Source organism: Dermacentor variabilis, chromosome 2 (genome assembly GCF_050947875.1).
Source record: "Dermacentor variabilis isolate Ectoservices chromosome 2, ASM5094787v1, whole genome shotgun sequence".
In the NCBI taxonomy this organism is placed as follows: Eukaryota; Metazoa; Arthropoda; class Arachnida; order Ixodida; family Ixodidae; genus Dermacentor; species Dermacentor variabilis.
This window is the reverse complement of record NC_134569.1, coordinates 20057445-20078329: the sequence shown is the minus strand read 5'-3', so window position 1 is coordinate 20078329 and position 20885 is coordinate 20057445. Positions and strand designations below refer to the sequence as shown.

General features: G+C 43.8%; 1 long non-coding RNA gene across 1 annotated transcript in view; it reads right to left on the bottom strand.

Annotated features, from left to right (window-relative positions):
- Positions 1-20775, bottom strand: part of LOC142570813 (uncharacterized) — a 118708-nt gene extending 97933 nt beyond the window's left edge. The window contains exon 1 of the long non-coding RNA XR_012825689.1: positions 20484-20775. This is a non-coding gene — a long non-coding RNA (uncharacterized LOC142570813). The remainder of the gene's footprint in view (positions 1-20483) is intronic.
- Positions 20776-20885: the final 110 nt, after the last annotated feature.

Here is a 20885-nt window from a genome sequence, read left to right as displayed (position 1 = left end):
TAGAGGACACGTAACGACTTCCAGCGTATAACGAAAATTTGATATAGGGCTTGGTGAGGGGTCCTTTAAAGATTGATGTAAGCACTGGCGGAAAAATAGTGTCATAACCTTTGATAATGGCGACCGGCATGCCATCTGGGCCAAAAGACAGGGATGGCCTCAGACACCTGGGGCATTCGTTTATGAGATTCTCGTCAAACAGTTAAGCACGAGGTTGCGGGATCGAATTCCGCCCACGGCGGCCGCATTTAGATGGAGACGAAATGCGAACACACCCGTGTACTTAGATTGTCCCATCATCGTCCTCACAATCAACGTCTTCTCTATTCTTTCTACACCCTTTCTCCTTCCCCCATCGCCGAGTAGCAGGTGAAAACATTGATTCAGGCCGACCTCTCAGCTTTTCTGTCATAATAAATACCTCCCTCTATCCCAGTTAGTCCAAATTTCCGGAGTTCCCCACTACGACGCGCCTCATAATCAGATCCTGGTTTTGGCACGTAAAACAAATTTTTTTTTTCGTCAAAAAGTGTCAAGCCGGAAGTTCCAGCAGAAGAGCGTGGTTGATGGGCAGTGCTATCAGCTGACTGCGTATATATAGAGGAGAAATAATAATAATAATAATAATAATAATAATAATAATAATAATAATAATAATAATAATAATAATACGTTTATTATAGTGCCCAGGAACAGCTACGGACCCTTGGTACTGGAACACTTAAAAAGTAGTACGCATGACAAAAGAGAGCGAGAGAGGCATATAAGGAAGGCAGGGATGTTAACCAGTCAACAGTCCAGTTGGGTCCCCCACGCTGGGGGAAGGGAGAAGGGGAAGCGAGAGAAGGGTGAGAGAGGGGGTGTATAGAGACGTGCAGAGTCAATGGCGCTCGCACAAGTGAGACGTTCTCAGAAAAAAGCAAATATGCCTTCACTGCCTTCTGAGCCAATGATCGGTGGGGACGGTGTTCTAGTATTGTCTCTTCACTCAGAGAACGATGATCTCGTTCCCTGAATGCGTTGGACATAGATTGTATTTGTGCTTCAAATTGAGAACAGTAGCACAATAGGGTGGTCAATGTGCTCCTCGCAGCCGCAGACATCACATGCAGGACTGTCAGCCGTTCCAATTAGTGCTACGCGAGACAAAATGTACAAAGAAACATATGTGGTAGAAAAAATAATAGGAGACGGAGAATCAAATAGGGAAACAAAAAACTAGGAGGTGGTCGTAAATAAAAGGTGGGCGTAAATCGGAAGCAATCATACAACATAATTATCTACATTTACACAAAACACAGGAAATGAACTCTTAAATATGACAGTATGTATACAGTTAGAATACTTGTTACGTGCCTCTTGGAGTCGAGCCACAGGACATTCTTTAATGCAACAAGGCCGGGCAGAAAATGTGGAATGTTGCCTGGAATTTTGTGAGTGCTTTTCTTCGTGGTTCTATCGGCCCCTTTCTCTGTATAGCCAAGCTTGCAATGGAAGACCAACTAGCCCGTACCCAAACCCAGCCAGGTGTACTTTCGCGGAGCTAGAAATGGCACATGACTAAGAAGCGTTGCGCTGTGTTTAATGCCATAGACTACCTTATAGAGGAACAACAGGTCTGATGTAATAAGCCTTGATTTTAGATATGTGAGTTGAGGTACACATAAGAAAGCTGGACTATGGTTGCCAGAACGACAAAAGCGGTGCTTGAAAATATATATAAGTTTATTTTGGACGTGTTCAGCGAGGTCAGAATTAGATATGTGCCTTCCGTCCGAAAATACAGAGGCATACTGTAGTAGTAGAAAGCACACTGTAGAATACAATTTCAGAAAGGCAGCACGGGAGTGGAAGTCGTGCGATATGCGACAAATAATACCAAGAGCGCGCACGACACATTGTTTTGTATATTTAGCGTTTGAAAAGAAGCTTACCGTTTTGTCGAAATACACACCAACATGTTCATTTCATCCACCTTGGGCAGTGCAGGAGCCCGAAGAGTGTATGGAAATTGCACATGGTGTGGTTTCCGGGTATAACTTAATATCATAGTTTTGGAAGCATTTAAGAGTTGGTTATTGTTTCTCCACCAGGTCTGAAAGTGAGAAAATGTCTTCTTGGAGGTCAGTGCAGTGCTGAACACTGCTGTCAGTTTTAAATAGCTTTGAGTCGTCAACATAGAGAAGTAATTAAGAGTGTCGAATTGCGGACGAATAATGATTTATGAACATTGTATTATAAACCGCTGGCTTCCTTTGCGTTGAGTGCGTAGATTTTTTAACACCGTATCCTTTGTTTCACGTGGGACGCCATTTGCGGTTCTCGAATTTCGTTTGCTGCGCAATTAGAATAATTAGTATGCTCTTCGTTAATTAACGCAGAGAAGTGGCAGTGACCTTCGTGTCTTCCTATTTTGATTACGGTGCATGCTTAAGAACAGAAAATCAAGTGTCTATTGATTCTCGATGGAGGATTCGCATTCGGCTTTCGGAATCATGAGAGAGGATTCTGTAGCATATCTACATTACAAGAAGACACATTTTATAACTAAACGGTGAAAACGCATCCCTAAATATGCATAAATAAACGAGAACATGGCATATGTTTAGCAAATGAGCAGCGGGTTCAAGGATCGGCTAAAGAACTTATTATTTTGCAATATCTTGGAGAAAAGGAAAAAACAAAGAAGGTGCTGAATTGCAAAGTGGTGTCAGATTATCAAAGTGCTTGCGAACTATAGCGACGCAGCTTTTAATTTTGACATCGCTGATTCTCCAAAGCCGTTAATATCAAAATGAAATATGCCGCTTCTCTGTGATAATGTTAGCTACTTAGAAATAGAAACTGCAGGACAACCACTCAAACGCACACTAATTAGAAACATTAGGTTCAGCTGCATTAGCAGATTACAGTTATAAAAAATCGCAAAATTTCTCTCCTGCTGTAAGTGGAGCCTTGGTGCACCAGAAAATACGCGAGAACGTGTAACGGATTACCATGACCCCTACACCAGCTTTCTCGCGACATTGAGGACGTTGACAACGCCCCCGGCTCATTACTTGTCAGCAATCAAGGATTATCGTCGCATTTTAAGAAATGTAGCAGACCAGACAGGTTTTGTGTGAGCGCATAAAAAGTCAAAACACGAGTACACGCACGCACGCACGCACGTACGCACTCACACGCACAAATTATACTGAGCTGTTCGTTAGGCGAGTTGCTGGGTGCTATCTAGTACGACGGATGCCTTGAACGCATCATGGTTTCAGAGGCGGCATGCGAATACGTGGGTAGCGCAGTTCGAATTCATTGTATCCGCAAGAGGCGCCTACTTCCTAATTAACGAGCAGATGCAGATGCGTGAATGCGAGCTTTGTAGTTCTTTTTTTTTTCTGTGTGCCAGTGGTGGTGATGATGACGATGGTTTAATGGGATCGCCTTTTGAACGGAGTGGTGACAAATAGTCAGCTTGCCTGCTTGAATTAATTAGGCATGCTATGCATGTTATTTTTTCATTCTAGCATTTGTGCATACATATCCTTAATCTTTCTTTTTCCTCCTCGAAACGTCTCTATTTACCTTGTATTGCTACCTATGCCTGTAACAGATCCGGTCATATCAATCTCTTCCTTCCTTTTTTTTTTTCACCATTATTCTACACGTCTCTTGCTTATCTCGACTACTGACCGGTTCATGCTTCCGTCCATTTTAAATCCAAACGTTGCCGGAAGGTGTGCGTTACCTGCAGGCCTCACTGGGCGAATCTCATGGCATTCAGTTAGGATGTACTGAGTAGTTTCCGGATTTTTGCTGCTGCATACACATGCCTCATCTTGTTGCGAAAATTTTCTCCGGTATGCTTTTGTCCTTAGGCGACCAGCCCGAGCCTCAAATGGCAAGGGGCGGCCATTTTCTGTTATCGTGCAGATTTTCACTTCTAATTTCTTTCTTCGCATCCTTGTAATTCTCCATGGTCCTTTTTGTTTCCATTCTTCGCACCCAATTCGCTGCCTCTGTTTCTATCACTTTCTTTCAGGCGACTCCTGGTTGTCTATTTACACTTCCAATTACCGTGTACTTGGTTGCCAACTTTTTTTACTTCTTCCTCCACTCTGTGTCCACGCTTTTCAGGTGCAAATCCTTGTGCACCTTAGCCGCCCATTTATTCTCATCCATATTCCTGAGTCTTACTTCAAAACTAATTTCTTCTCGACTTCAAAACAAGTCCAACCTATGTCACCTTGCACTGCCTCATTGGTGGTTTTATCGTGGGCTCCCAAAGCCAACCTGCCTACCGATCTTTCGTTAACTTCCAGCCCCGACAATATTTCATTTCATTCAGTTCATCTTATTTGGGCCCATTCACAAGCAAATGGAGGGGGCCAAGGTAAACGCTGCTTATTGGCAGCTTGAGCGGTCCCTGGCCACCGTTACATATTGGCAGACCGGTGCCAAAGAACACTTTCAGAAATGAAAAGCAAATAACAGTGGGTTACATTGATTAAAAAAAGTAATTACATTTCTTTCACTGTGAATACACGTGGTTTCACTGCACCATGGTGATTTCAATCATAGCTTTCGCCAGACAGATGAGCTCCGATGATGTCAAGGCATGGATGTAAATGGCGCCTTCAAGATAAGAATTTAGTAGCCGTGGCAAGGTGTTTGCGACCATTTGATGGTGGTAATTTGTTCTCGAAAAAGGTATGAGCCATTTTCCATGGATGCGCGTGTCATATGTGAGTGTATTCTCTTTTAAGTTTGCTATATTTGTTATTAAGTTGCTCCTATCTTTTACCTGAAAGTAGTAGGTCTGTGGGAGAGTTTGTTTGTAGAGATGATGACTTTTTGTTATGTTGTACTTGGTGAAAAGACCTTCAGTGTGTGAGTTGTACGGCAAACTTGTAATAGCGCGTATTATTCTTGTTTTGCATCAGTATTGTTTTAGAGAGATTGGAAGTTGATGTTGTGCCCCATACAAGATGGCAATAATTTACATGCGAGGCAAACAGTGAATTATAAATGATCAATTTAGCGTACGTTGATAAAAGGTACCGATTTTGATGTAGTATACCTGTTATGCGTCTCAGTGTGCGTGTGTGTGAAAACTTTTATTGTAATGAGGTCCGGAGGCTCAACTTCTTAAGCCAAGGCGGGTCACTCCCACGTTGACACTGTCAGGCCAAGCCTTTCAGCGACATCATGGGCCCTCTGGACTGCCCTTAGTTGGTCCTGAAACAATGGGCTTTGAATCCTTTTCTCCCACTGTGTCCATCCTTCAACGAGGTTGGGGAGAGTCGCCGGACACCCCACCAGCATATGTCTGATTCCAATGATGCCATTACAATCGTTGCAGTCCATCTCAATCTCCCTCTCTGGATATATTTTATTAATGGTGTACGGTGTGGGATATGTATCTGTTTGCAATAAGCGCAGTGAGACTGCCTGAGCCCTGTTCAGTTTTGAATGTGGCGATGGGAATTCTCTGCGTCTTAAATAGTAATGTTTGGTAACGTTATTGTATGTTATTAAATGATCTCTAGATTCCCTGGCTTGATGGTGAACGGCTCGGTTGTGACTGTCACGGTTAGCAAGTCCTCGAGCCAAGTCATGAGCAACCTCATTGAGGTTTACCCGAGTCTCGTCCACTTTTCCCATATGGGCAGGAAACCATCGGATTTCAGTTCTCATAATCCCAATGTTTTCAAAAAGTTTAGCTGCAACTCCAGCTACGTAGCCTTTATCAAAACACTTTACAGCGGATTTCGAATGACTGTAAATGCACGCCCACTTATTACTCCTGATGTCTAGAGCAATTGCCGCTTGTTCCGCCACCATAGGGTCCTTGGTAAAAATAGTGAGAGCATCTTGCACCTTCCCTTGATAATTTGATACAATGGCCGTATATGCTCCTTTACCTTTCACCCAGGCAGCATCAACTATAGCTGCCAGTTGGTGCTGCTGCCCTGTTTCCTGCAAGAGTGCTTTAGCTCTTGCCTTTCTCTTTTCGACATCATATTCTGGATGCATGTTTCTGGGGAGAGGGTTGGTTCTGATCTTGTTCCTAACCTCAGTCCTTAATTCTACTTCAGCCTCTATTGGGCTCCTTGATGTAGTCAGTTCTGCACCTACTGGCTGTAATATGTTCCTTCCCGCTCGCGACTTTGTCAATCTTTCGTGTTGCGCTAGCTGTTGGGCCTCCGCGATTTCTTCTATTGTGTTGTGCACGCCTAGACTCATGAGTTTGTAGGCTGCAGTGTTACTGGGTATCCCTAGGGCTACCTTAACGAGCTTCCTGAGCATCACATTAAGTTTTTAAGTTCTGCCTGCTTCCATTTGAATAATCCAGCCACATAAGTGAAGTGACAGAGAGCAAAGGCGTGTATTAGCCTCAAAGCGCTGTCTTCTCCTAAGCATCTGTGCCTATTGGTAATTCTCCTTAGTAACATAATGACTTCATCTGTTTTATTCGAGATATGTTGTATTGTTCTATAGTCAGTATTGTTTCCGTCCATGTGATACCCAAGAACCTTGATTTTTTCAACTAGCCTGATTGCGGATCCTTCATGAGTGTATAAGCACACTCTTGGCTCATCTTCCGGAATGTAACCTCTTGGTTTACGACCTTTTCTGCGATGTTTAATGACTAAGAGTTCTGATTTGGCTGCCGAGCATTTCAACCACATGTCTTTCAGTCTGTCCTCTACAACATATAAACTTTCCTGTAATCTGGTCTTTGTCTGTCCTACATTGCCCTTGGCACTCCATATGGTTATGTCGCGGCGTATATCACATAATGTATACCCTCAATTTTCTCCAGATTTCTTGCAACCTGGTTGAAGAAGACGAAGTGTCTTTCAGGCATCGAATACGTGGCACTTCAAAAAGAATAGGTGAACGTTTCTGCACGCAATTCTTGGCCAATCCCCCAGTGTGGGTATGAGCCATAACACGAGGCCATCATCATCATCTTCCAGCTCTACTAATTTTGTGAAGTTCTTAGACTTTGCCAGTGAACTGCTATTTCCTCCTTAACTGCGATGGAGATGGAGCCTCACACGCGTCCGCCGGACTCGGCAGTGCCCGCGGCGGCTGCCTCCAGGAAGCACAACGGCACCGAGATCGACACTGACAGCGACGACACCATGCAGTACTATGTCAGCAGTGAAGATTCTTGTCACGACATCTTCGAGCTGGGGCGGAGTCGTAAAGCAAAGCGAAGATTTCTCAGCGCATCATCGAATTCGAGTGAGTCCACCGTGAGATCTTCGCGGGATACCGAGGAGCTCACCATCCTGTTCTCGCCAGTTCTCGCCACTGACAACCTGAGATGCCTCAACAGGCAAGCCGTGTCTTCACATCTAGAGGCGCTGGTTCCAAACGAAATCAGACATCAGAGTGAACACCCGTAAGAACGTGCTAGCGATTGACGTAGAACACGCGGCTGCGTTGGATTCTTTACGCAAGGTCAGCCCTTATATTCCGCTGGGCAAACAAGTCCGTACTGGCGTAATTTACGATGTTGACAAGACCATTGTCGACTCCGATCTGTCAATCTTAATCCAGTCAGCTACGGAAAACACTATCATCACAACGCGTTTAGTCTCTGCACGTCACGGTGTGTGAAGATCATATTTAAGGACGAATCCCTCCCATCGCATGTAAAAGTGGGCCACTTCCGACACGCAGTTCGCCCCTTTATACCAAAACCGCTGCAGTGCTGGAAGTGCATGAAGCTTGGCCATGTGAGTAGTGTGTGCAATAACACTACCGTCTGTTCTCGCTGCACTGGGCCCCACACCACAAACACGTGCGAGGCCAGTGTGCTGAAGTGCACAAACTGCAGCGGCCCTCACGATGCATCTTCGAAGGAATGCCCTTTGATTCGAGAGGAAATGCAAATATTGAAGAAAATGGTTAGAGACCACTCGTCTCACCGAGAAGCAGCAACATCTATCAAGCGACGACGATCACGTCGCCAACGTAGATCAAGAGCCTCCAAAGCCTCTGCAGAACGCCACACACGTATATTACCACCCGCTCTTCCGCCCAGGCCAAACCAGTCAGCTCAAAGGACGAAGATGCATCGAACAGCACGGCTGCTGACGCGTGGCCTGCACTCTCGAGGCTACACGCCCCTACTGAGCGAAATGGTACTTCTACAGCAGGGGACACTTCGTCTGTTCCTGGTAAATTGGCGGACCAAGATCAACAAATTGTTATGATCAGCTCTCTGGTGAGTGCTATTCGTGTTCTTCTGGACAAGCTACAGACACCAACAGCTCGAAGTGCATTGCAAGTGCTGGATGCCATCAGTCCGGTGCTGGCGAGCCTTCAGAAGTCCAGTGCTTGAGAACTTCTACAGCAGAACCATGGCTCATCGACAACAACAACGATCGTTCCGGGATGATGTGAGAAGTGCCTCCATATTTCAATGGAATGCGCGAGGCCTGAAGTCCTGTATTTCATATTTCCGACAGTTCGTGTTTGAAAACGTTTTCCTATATTGGTCATCTGTGAGCTGAACTTGTCAGGCTCCATAAGACTATCAGGATATGAATCTTTTGTTTCAAACACGTGTGTCCGTAGTAGTAAGGTTCTGGTTTACATTCGCAAGGACCTTACGTATTTTTTCCAACACGTAGCGCCCCACGACGGTAACCAATACGTCTGTGCTACTGTGAAGAAGAAGCTGTCTTTTACTCTTATTGGCGTCTACCTTTCCCCAACAAGTCAGTTTGATAGAAAAAGACTGGAAGATATTATGGCTGCTACTCCCGTTCCTTGGATATTAACAGGGGACTTCAACGCTCACCACCATATATGGGGAAGCTCCAGGATAAATTCGAGGGGCAGGTCACTAATATCCTTTGCATCAGGCCCCAACCTGTGTCTTCTAAACGACGGATGCCCGACATTTCTGCGAGGAACTGCGTACAGCAGCTGCCTTGACTTATTTATTTATTTATTTATTGTACCCTCAAGGCATACAAGCATTATAGAGGGGAGGGAGTCAATCATTCAACATAAATACAGTTATTTGCACATACACAATTAAAAAATTTCAAAAAATGGGAACGAATGTAATTTCTAATAACGAAAATTCACACTGTCATGCAAGGCTTGTACAATGATTACGGCAAGAACATACCATTGCAACCGATTGAGACACTAATGGATGAAGTTTCCAACCAACATAAAGAAGAAAAAAAATGTTGGAATGCGTTAAATTCGGCTGGAAAGAGCTTCACGAAAATGGTCACAGTTGGTAATGTTAACTAATGAGGCGGGAAGATTGTTCCAGTCGAGGCTGGTTTTGGGCAGGAAAGAGTGCGAATATGTTGCAGTGTTTTGGTGAGGGACATGGACTTTATGGTTGTGATCAAGTCGAGATGAAACAAAATTAGGCGGTTTAATCAGATGGGTCCTAAGAACATGATTATGATGATAGATCTTATGAAACAATGCAAGTCGAGATAGTGTCCGTCTATATGCAAGCGGGGGCAGATTAAGTATCGATTTCATGTTAGTTACGCTGGAAGTTCGATGGTAGTTACTTAGGATAAAATGTGCTGAGCGATTCTGCATTGCCTCCAAGTTATTGGTAAGAATTGCAAGGCCAGGGTCCCCGATTGACGATGCATATTCGAGATTAGATCGGACATAAGTGATACATAACTGTCGCTTGAGTGATGAAGGTGCGAGAGAGAAGTTTCTTTTCAGGTAACCAAGCATGCCATTGGCCTTTGATGTTACGTCCTCGATGTGGTAATTCCATGAAAGGTCATTAGTAATATGTACACCGAGGTATTTATAGGTAGTTACGGATTCTAACGCCGTGCTGTGAAGAAGGTAGTTTGGGCAAGGCATGTTATTACGCGATACTCTCATTGATTTACATTTAAGAATGTTAAGCTTCATTTTCCACGTTTGACACCAAGCAGAAATATTATTTAGGTCACTTTGAAGGATTATTGTGTGAGTGTAATTAGAAATGTTGCGGTAGATAACAAAATCATCAGCAAAAAGACAGACAGAAGAAGCGATGCTAGTAGGTAAATCATTAATATAAATCAAAAATAGTAATGGGCCTAAAACTGAACCCTGTGGCACTCCGGAGGAAACAGGTGCCTCCATGGAATCGGTTCACATCACCGTGACGAATTGAGTCCGGTTAGAAAGAAAGTCGCGTATCCAGTGCAGTACTAAAGGGTCAATGTTTAGGCTGGTTAGTTTTAGTATAAGGAGCTCATGGTTTACACTATCAAAGGCTTTCGCAAAATCCAAGTATATGCAATCAGTGATGATGCCGACGTCAAGGAACACGTGAAGGTCGTTAGTAAATGTTAGTAGCTGTGTTTCACAAGAAAAATGTTTACGAAAACCATGCTGGGATGGATGAAAAAAGTTATTCGACTCCAAGAAGTTAACTAAGTGAGTAAATATGACATGTTTTAATATTTTGCAGGGAACAGATGTTAGTGATATCGCGCGATAATTGCTTGGGTTGTGTGCGTCACCAGACTTGTAGAAAGGCACGACCTTGGCTACTTTCCAATCTTTGGGCAAGCATCCATCGTTGAGCGATTTGGTGAAAATGTAATTCAGAATGATAGAGCTGTATTCATTAGTGTTTTGCAAGAATTTAGCGTTGATACCATCCCGACCACATGAAGATAATCGTTTTAGTCTGTTAATAATAGCACGAATGCCGGCTGGGTCAAGCATGATGGGATTCATTGCTGTAAGATGTGCTCTCGGATACGAAGGAAGAGTGAATATTTGGTCCCAGAACAAGTTTGTAAAGGTTTCATTAAAGATTGAGGCGCAAAGATGCTTCGGAACTGGTTCACGATTGTTATTGAGAGATACGTCGTTGTTATTGCTGCTTTTCATTGTATTCCAAAAGCGTTTAGGGTTAGTTTTTAGTAAGGACGGAAGTGTTGAATGGAAAAAGGTAAATTTCGCCGTTTTCAGTGCCTCTGAATATGCCGTAGAAGCAGCTTTGTATACAGCCCATCTGTCTGGGTTAGGCGATTTTTTCGCACTACGAAACAGCCTGCTTTTTTTGTTCGATAACCGCTTGAGATATCTGTTATACCAGGGAGCGTTAGTGTTGTCGTAAATAGCTCGTAAAGGAATAAATTTGTTAGTTAGATCAACTGCTTTTGTTCTAAAAGAATTCCAAAGTTCTTCGACAGACGGCTCATTGTAGGTTGAAATTAAGTTGTCAAGGAAGGAGGAAAGTTCAATGTTAATAGCATCGTAATTACCACAGTTGTAGTCCCGTATTTGTTTGAGCCGTTTTTGTGCACGTGTAGATGGAATAGACAATGTAAAATGAAGAACATCATGGTAACTTAGTCAAGGCACATGAGTAACGAGTGACGTCATATCAGGAGCAGATGTAAGGACGAGATCGAGTAAGGACGAAGTAGTGGGTGTTACACGTGTCGGTAACTGAACAATCTGTGATAGGTGAAAATCAGTACATGTGTTAAGAAATGTGACCGCGTCCACGCATGTTGGTTCTGAAAAGGGACACAACTGGGACCACCTGATCGTGGGAAAGTTAAAGTCACCTACAATAAAAAGTGGTACACCAGGGAAGCGCACAGCAATCTGGTTTAAACAATCATGAAAATCTGCACAAAAAGTGTGACCCGAGGTAGGGGGACGGTAGCAAGCACCGAAGATCAGTTTTTTAAAGTTAAGAGTAATGCAACACCACACTATTTCTAGATTGCTACTAATATGGATAGGATAAGATTCAACGTTATCATTAATGGCAATGAGAACGCCTCCACCCATTCTATCAGTGCGGTCACGACGATAAACATTAAATTTGTTGTTACATTGAAATAACTCCGAATCAGATATACGGCTAGAAAGCCAGGTTTCCGTTAGTACGACAAGATCAGCATTACAGTCATTAATTAACGCATTTAGGTTATCTTTTGGGGGGTAGAAACTACGTATATTAGTAAATAGTACAGACGCACCAACTGTCGGGTCACCTCCCCTCATCCTGTCCTAGCCATTGCCAGAGTACACCTTACCCGACCGAGTTGATTTTAAGGACGGCTTTTCAGCCCTGGGTGCATTAGGACTAGAACTCTGTTCATGCACCTTGTCTTCGACAGAGTTATAGATGTAACATTTATTATCAATGAGGAGTTTGTTGTGGCGCAGTTTGAACTTCGTGTTAAGTGCCTTGCCGAATTCCAGTAGTTTTTTTACGAGCCAATCGCGTCGCAGGTGAAAAGTCTTCACTTATGCTAACCTCGTCATCTTTGAGCAAGGTTCGTTTAGAAAAAACAACCTGCTTGGTTTTGGACGCACAGAACTTGACAATTATTGGTCTATTTTTTTCCCGTGTAAAACGACCGATTCGGTGGACACGCGCTATTTGGTCTGCTGATAAGCACATCTCCAGTTTGTCAGAAGCAAACGCAACAATTTTTTCTTCGGACTGACTCCATGTCTCTGACGCGTCATCGGCTATTCCAAAGAATAATAAATTATCACGTCGCGACCGATCTTCTGCGTCGTCTAATCGCGAATGGGCCGCGAAGGAGTCATCTTGCACGCGCCGAAGTTCCCAGCGCGTGGCTGTCATTTTTTGCTCCCAGTTTTCAAACACAGCAGTTTGCTCTTCGACTGCATCTAGGCGCTCCTTTATTTCCACAATTGCACCAGAAAACGACTCCTGCGCTGTCTTAAGCTCAGCAATTGCCTGCGCCATGCTAGTTTGATTGGCTTCTATGCGTATACGTCGTTCATTAGTTTCTTCTACCATACGAAGTATCTCATCCATAGGCGGGCCTGGATTTTGTTCAACGTCACCTCAACGTGACTTTGGTGTCACGTTGCCTGTCTTTGAGCGTGCAGTGGTTCACTGATATTGAAACCCATGGAAGTGATCATATTCCGACCTATGTGAGAATCGATGGACTAGACGCCGCATTGCCGGTTGTCTCTCGCCAAATCGACTGGTCAGTCTTTCAAGATCGTGTAGAAGACACATGCAAGACACATATTGCACGCAGATTAGAAAACATAATTACAGACGCTATGCAAGATTGTACACGCTGCTTCACACATCCATCAAAGCGTACAGAAAATGACATTGAATTGGAAAGGCTTCGTGCACTACGTCGCCGAGCAGAAAGGAGGTACAGGCGCACGAAGTCAATTCTTGACCTTAGAGAAGCTCGGCGCATGCAAAAGACGATCAAACGCCGAATGGATAAGCTAGCGGACCAAAGATGGAAATGTTTTGCGCCTCACTAGACCCCCGCAAGCCATTGTCCCGTGTGTGGCGTACCCTACGGGGTCTTTGCTCAAGTCCCCAGCAACGACACCCTTTCAACGCCCTTGCTCTCTATCACAACCGCCGTGAGATAGACGTCGCAGAGGAATTTTGTGCGAAAGTCGCCGGCGGCACAGGTTTAGTCCCTGACATGGCTTTAGGCAACATCCCCGGCCCACGAGAGGCAAGTATGGACGCTCCATTCTCTATGGAAGAGTTAGAAGCTGCTATGGCGCTATGCAGGTGTTCGTCTTCACCAGGGCCCGATGGAATAACATATACTGCTTTGCGCCACCTAGGCAGAGAAGCACGAAGAGAATTCCTCAGCCTTTTTAACAGTTCATGGCAAGACAGTGTCGTCCCACAGGAATGGAAACGCGGCCGCCTGGTACCGCTTCTAAAAGCAGGAAAGTCACCGCTCGAACTGATATCGTATCGGCCTATGGCTCTTGCCAGCTGCGTCGGGAAGCTCATGGAACATATGATCCTCGTGCGTCTCGAATGGTACCTTGAACACCACAAAATTTACCCTGACTCTATGACGAGATTTCGACGCAGTCGTTCATCGATTGACAGTGTCATCGATCTAGTATCATCTGTGGAACAACAAAAAGCTCGGAAGCGATTATCAGTAGCACTCTTTCTTCACGTGAAAGGCGCTTACGACAACGTTTCCCATCAAAACATTCTAGACGCACTTTTGACAGTTGAACTAAGAAGGCGAGTATATCGATGGGTCAGTAACTACTTGATACAAAGGTCCTTGTTCGTACGTACGGAAGATGGTCCGACTACCGACCACTACACATGCCGAGGCGTTCCCCAAGGCGGTGTTCTAAGCCCCATTCTTTTCAACCTCGCGCTTCTTGGACTGGCCGAATCCCTACCGGAAACGGAGTGTTTCAATCTACGCCGACGACATCTGCATCTGGACATCAGCGGTCACTCGCCTGCAGGTTCGCGCACGGCTACAGAAAGCAGCAACACAGGCGTCTGGCTACCTTCACACACAAGGCCTTACCATCTCAATAGAAAAATGTGCGTTAGTCGCTTTTACGTGAAAAGCGATGACTCCTTATCCAGTATAGCATCAATGGTCAGCCTATCTCCTACAAGAGAAATCACCGGTTTTTGGGCGTCATTGTAGACCGGGACCTCACTTGGAGCCCTCATGTTGCCCACTTAAAGAAGATGCTCGCATCTATTGTTCACGTCTTCAAGTTCATCGCCGACAAAACATGGGGATCGTCAATGGGCTCCATGCTACAGTTATATCGAGCACTGTTCATCGGATTCCTACGCTATAGCTCTCCCGTGCTTGCTAAAACATGCAAGTCAAGTCTTCGAGAACTTCAGAGCGAGCAGGCGCAGGCACTGCATGTTTGCCTAGGCCTTCCGCGCAGCGCCCCAACAGCTGGAACCATTATAATGGCTCAAGACCATCCGATCACGACTTACATTAGCACCGAAACGCTTAGAGCCCATGTTCATGTTTCACGGATGCAGTCAAGCTCTCTTGCGTGCTTGCCAGAACAACGACCACAGACGTCCTTCTCCAACGAGGTCAGCATCCATCGCGCCTCCTCACCATCGGGTTTCACACCCTCAGCACGTTCAACCTCAGCTTTGTGGTGTTTAAAATAACCTCAAGTGCGTCTTACGGTTCCAGGGATAAGAAAGAAGAACGGCCTGCCTACCTTGACCTTGAAGCAAGCAGCTCTGGATTGTTTGCACACTTTCTACTTTGATCGAGTCCACATATATACGGATGGCTCTTCCACTCAGACCAGCTCCACCAGCGCAGTGGTTATACCATCACGATCACTAAGCATCCAATACAAGTTTTCTCACTTGACAACATCGACCGGTTCGGAGCTTGTTGCCCTCCGAGGTGCCGTTGATTATATTATTAACCAACCGGCTAATTGGTGGGCTATATTCTGCGATTGGAAGGCGGCCTTACAATGTCTTCTGTCATCTCTTCGTCGCGGGTCATGTGAACAACTCGTGTCGGAGATGCGAGAAATGCACCATCACATGATCGCGAAAGGACACGACGTTGTGTTTCAATGGCTGCCTAGTCAATGCGGTATCTCCGGCAACGACCTCGCTGACGAGGCTGCTAGAAAAGCACACGAAGGAGCAACCCTTGTTTCAATACCTTTATCGCGGACCGACGCAGCCAAACACTTAGGCAAGCTAGCGCACTCTTTGACATGGGAGAAGTGGCACACAGCTGAATTCACTCAACGTCGCTTGCATTCCCTCGATCCCTCTATGCAACTGTGGCTGTTACCAGGTCTACCGCGAAATGAGGAAACAGTGCTGTGCCGCTTACGTTTGGGCGTCGCATTCACCAATGCATATGCATTTCTGATTGGAATGGCTGATAGCGCCGAGTGCAATGCCTTCGGTGTCGAGGAAACCATAGAACACCTACTGTGCTACTGCCCATCTTTTGAAAATGAAAGGCAAGACCTCTGCACAGCTCTCAATCAGCTGGATGGAAAGCCGTTCACCTTGAACAAGATCTTGGGACCATGGCCTCGCATATCGCAGCTACAAAAGGCCACAAAAGCGCTGCTGCGATATTTGAAAGCGACCGGATTGAGTCAGCGTCTGTGATCCGGACTAAGTGACCGTCTGATATCCCCAGTGGACTTTCTCTTCTTTTAATCTTTCTGTCCCCTTTCCCTTTCCCCAGTGTAGGGTAGCCAGTCGGGCTCAGTCCTGGTTAACCTCCCTACCTTTCATTTATCATTTTCTCTCTCTCTCTCTTGCAACCTTGTACATTGATAAATTGAATAGGATGGGTGAGAGCACAGCCCCTTGTGGAGTGCCCCTATTTCCCAAGTTCTTAGCTTCTGATTTAAGCTCACCCAGCATGAGTTGTGCAGTTCTATTTCTAAGAAAGTCCTTAATCATGTTAAAAAGTTTCTTACCTAAACCCATCTCCGAGAGAACGTCAAGTATTGCCTTAGACTTTATACGATCAAAAGCTTTTTCCACACCCAATCCCAAAAGAGCTTTCGTATGCGCTGGGCTGGCCTCAGTTACTGCAGTATAAGATCCACGTGAGCGTCCCATTGCAATGTGTCGGTAAAGTATACGCCAAGTACATTTATCGCGTCAACAACCTCTATATTCTCAGCGTTGTAACATATCTTGTGGTTCAATGGAGTGAATGTACCTCTTGTTTTAAGGACGACTGCTTGTGTTTTAGTAGAGTTTACTTTTTAAAGGTTGTCCTGGCTCCATTTTGAGAGATGGGTTAAGAGATGGTTCGCTGCACCAATGAGGCCTGTATAAGAGTTGTTTGATAAAGAAACATTTGTATCATCTGCGTAGTTTATGAATTTTGCTTCGTGGTGAATAAAAACTATGTTGTTTATGTAGATGTTAAATAGAAATGGACTAAGGATACTTCCCTGAGGGACACCTGTTTGTATTTGTCGGGTAGATGATATGCTAGTGTGTATAGACACATGTTATTGCCCATTTCTAAGGTAAGATGTCAGTAACTGAAGAGGAGGGCACCTGATGCCGTATCTTTCAAGCTTAAGTATTAGGAGGTCATGAATTATGCAGTCGGACGCTTTTGTGAAGTCTATGAATACACCACTTACAAGTAGCTTATTTTCAAGGTTTTGCAGTATATATTCTTTTTGTGCTACAAGTGCTAGTTATCTTAATTTACCTTGTTGACAACCGCATTCAGCGTCTGTCATTAGTTTAGGTTTCTTCCTGAAAGATGTTAATTCATTAAGAATGATTTTTTCAAGACCTTTAGGAAACTGCGGGAGAATATATATAGGGCGGTAATTTTTTTATATCGTGTTTGTCACCTTTCTTATATAACACAATTACTTTTTCAATTTTTATTTTTTCAGGAAATGTACCTGATGTTATGCATAAGTTATAGATGTAAGCTAACACAGGTGCAAGGTCACAAATGGCACGTTTAATGGGTTTTATTTGGAGGCAATCAGCATCGCAGCTACATGAATATTTCAGTTTGAGAAAAACTGAACAAACCTCGGTAGGGGTCGTCGCTTGAAAAAAGATAGTGTCCATAGTTGCAGGGAACTGAAATGTATATGGTGGGCTTTGTAATGAATAAGAATCAGTGTCTAATGTAATCCTTAAATGCGTTAACTAAATGATCTCCGGTTAAAAGGCAACCGTTTACGCAAACTTTCTCTATAGGTTTAGTGCTTTGTTTGCGTCCCATTAGTTCATTTCACTTGTTCCACATCTTCTCTGTATGTCCCTCGCATGAAGAAAATGTACGTAAATAATGGCGATTTCTTGCATTTCTTAGCACATTATTTAACTTATTTCTAAAAATTTTAAAGCATTTTAGATCCTCGCCGTTCCGAGATTTTATAAACCTGGCATAAAGCGTATCTCTTTTCTTTATTTTTTTAGAAGCTCTTTGGTGATCCAAGGTTTCCGATCTGTGGTTTCTTGTGTATGAAATGTTGCGCATAAACAGCTGGGTATTTCTTTAAGAAAATGTTGTACGCTGGCTCAGCCTCGTTTTGTTGAAAAACCTCCTTCCAAGATACTTGTCTCAAGACATTTTGATAGGCAGTTAATGTGTACTCGTTTATGTCTGAAATGTTCTTTTTTTTCAGTGTTATCTTTTTCGCTTTCGTTTGCTCTTGTGTGGATAAACATGACTATTAGCATACGGTCACTAAGAGGAGAGTTTAAGACTTCACTAGTTATTAGGAATGGATTATAGTTCGTTAAGAAAAGATCAAGAGTAGTTTTCATAGTTTCTCTTATTCTCGTGAAGGTTTTGACTGCATCTATACATGCGCTTGACACAAAAATTCTTTGAAATATCGTTTTCCTAGCACCATCAAAACTCATATCAGTGTTGAAGTCTCCTCCTAAGACCACTTTATATTTGTTTTCTGACGCAAATTCTAGCATGCGCTCTAAAAAAATGAAAAAAAAAGGTCGGTAACATACTGCAAAGAGTACATCTGGTGCTTGGACACATAACATTTCACAGTTTTATGTCATACAAGAATACTCGGCTAACAGTTCACATGATAGAGAATCATCTATCAAAACAGCTACTCCTCCACCGCGACGTGAGGTTCGGTTTTTATGAAATGCTTTTTTGCGAGGCAGGCGAAAGACATCATCAGAGCAATACCATGCTTCGATTAGCATGACTACAATGCACTGACTATTTATAAAGAAAAAAAAGTTTCTAATTCAGGTAGCTTGCTGGAGACTGATTGAATGTTCCTATTATGACAGACAGTCCCTCCTTTTGAGTGGCCAAGGACGTGAACCAATCCTCCTTGCCAATATATCCCAAATGATTCATTTCGGCAAATAGTCAAATGATAGCAACAAGAAGTTGGCCTTCATTCCAATAGAGCACGAAGATCATTTTCATCCTTAACGACATTTAACGACATTTAATTAACGATTCACCGTTTGCCCTACGCAGGAGAAGCTTTCCATTTCTGTGCCACACGAACTTGTATCCCGCCTCCTTTGCCCATTCTCTCGCAGTGGCAAGGAGCTTCGGAGCTTCCTCGAGCGAGAGGTTAGATTTTCGTTAATGAAGATGTTGCCCTGGCTGTCCCTTTAGGCTCGTCGTTTGACAATCCATGCATCCCTCAGTTCCTGCCGTGCAAGGCGGACAATAATTCCGAGCGTTTTTCCTTGCATTGCCAGGAGCCTATGAACAGCCACAACGTCATCCTCAGATAGAGGTTGAAGTTCAAGCTTTTGTGCAAGGTCATTTACCTTTTCGCGTAGATTTTCACTGTCAGCCTTAGGTACACCGTATATTTCAATGTTAGGAGGAAGCTTTAGCTCGGGCCCAACTCCGACACGGCCTATTCAAATACATGTAAAACGCAAAAACGCTTTTCTGAGATAACCCCTGGATCGATTTTAATGAACTTTGTTGCATTTTAGAGAGAAAGTTAAATTCTAGTGACTGTTGGTCGCGGAATTTCTATTTAAGTCCTGAATTTTGTTAAAAAGATTTTCAAAAATCCGAAAGTCTGAAAAAAACAGAAGCACGAAGTTTAAAGATTGAAAGCTCTGCATAAAAACAGATATCTCGGTTCTGTAAACGGGATCCGTTAGATCATTGAAAGCGGACATATTCGATATATCATTTTATATCTTACGTGAATTTGTTACGCTGGTTACAAGGGTTCTGCAAGAGCTATATTTACGTATCACTAACTTTTTTGACATTCATATGTAACATATAAAATTTGTACGCTCTAGATGTATTATTAGATGCAATTCCCGGATTTGTATAATCAACTTTCGTTGCTGAGTTACAGAGTTGTAAACTGGATAGCTTGGTTTTTCGAAAATTTTTTATTTTTGCCAAGTTTTAATACAGAATTGACGACCTAAATAAAAAATTCGAAACCAACAGTCACTAGACTTCAAGTTCTTCCTTTAAATGCAACAAACCTCGTCAAATTTGATGCAGTGATTGCCGACAAAAACGAGTTCTCCTTTTACAGGTATTTAGATAGGAGCATCCGAGCTAAAGCTTCCTCTTAAGATATCTCCTATGCCACTCAAGTGCGTCTATGTCAGCCTGAATCTGACCGAGCTCCCTAGGGGAAGCGTACTTTTCTGCTTTGTTTTACTTTCCGTTTGACATTGTTTAACTGCTTTTCGTGGCTCTCAAGCCTTCTTTGAATTTCATCAAAGTGATCGGAAAGTGTTTGCATGGACTGTTCGATCCCGTCTACCTTGTTTGGCAGACTAACAAGCAAGTTTAGTTTTTGGTCCATTTCAGAAAGTTTTTTTTATTGTTTCATTCTCATTCTTAGAAGCTTCGGAAGAGGAGGAGCTTTTACTTCCTGTAGGTTTGCAAGACTGGCACTTCTAATACTTTTTGAATTGATCTCTTTTGCCCTAATGACACTGTCGGCAACGCCGGAGCAGGTACCGCTATGCTACGAAAATTCACATGGTGAACAAGTCACAAATAATTCGCCTTAGTTTATTTCAGAGCGACATTCGCCGCAACACGACATAGTTTGCAACTGTACAGGCCTATGGCTTTCCAAAATAGGACAATCAAAAAAACAATTGGACACAAATTTGTAGATTGGCAGCAGTAGAAAGAGCGCGTCGCAAGATGAGCAACGTAGAGAAAAAAACCAACCTGGGAAACACAGAAAGAGCGATAAGTGCCGTGTCTCTTGCGCTCCACCGCCACAGCCAATATGATAGGAAACGCCCCCGGCTCAGTTACGAGCTGCGCTTTGTCGACGACGATGGCAGCACACGTGGCCCGGCTTGCGAACAGATGGCGCGATGTTCAAATGTCCAGGTTAGCAGAGGCGATGAAAGTGCTTTTGGCAAGTAGCATAGTACTGAAGATGGAAGCAGCTGGGCAGGTCCAAGAAAAGTTGTACTACAGGCCTGTTGTAGCAGCGTTGGGTGCCCAGCCAACCTGGGAAACACAGAAAGAGCGATAAGCGCCGTGTCCTTTGTGCTCCACCGACACAGCAAATATGATCAATTGCAATTTTAAACACATGACGGCATTTGTGAACGTTTACGC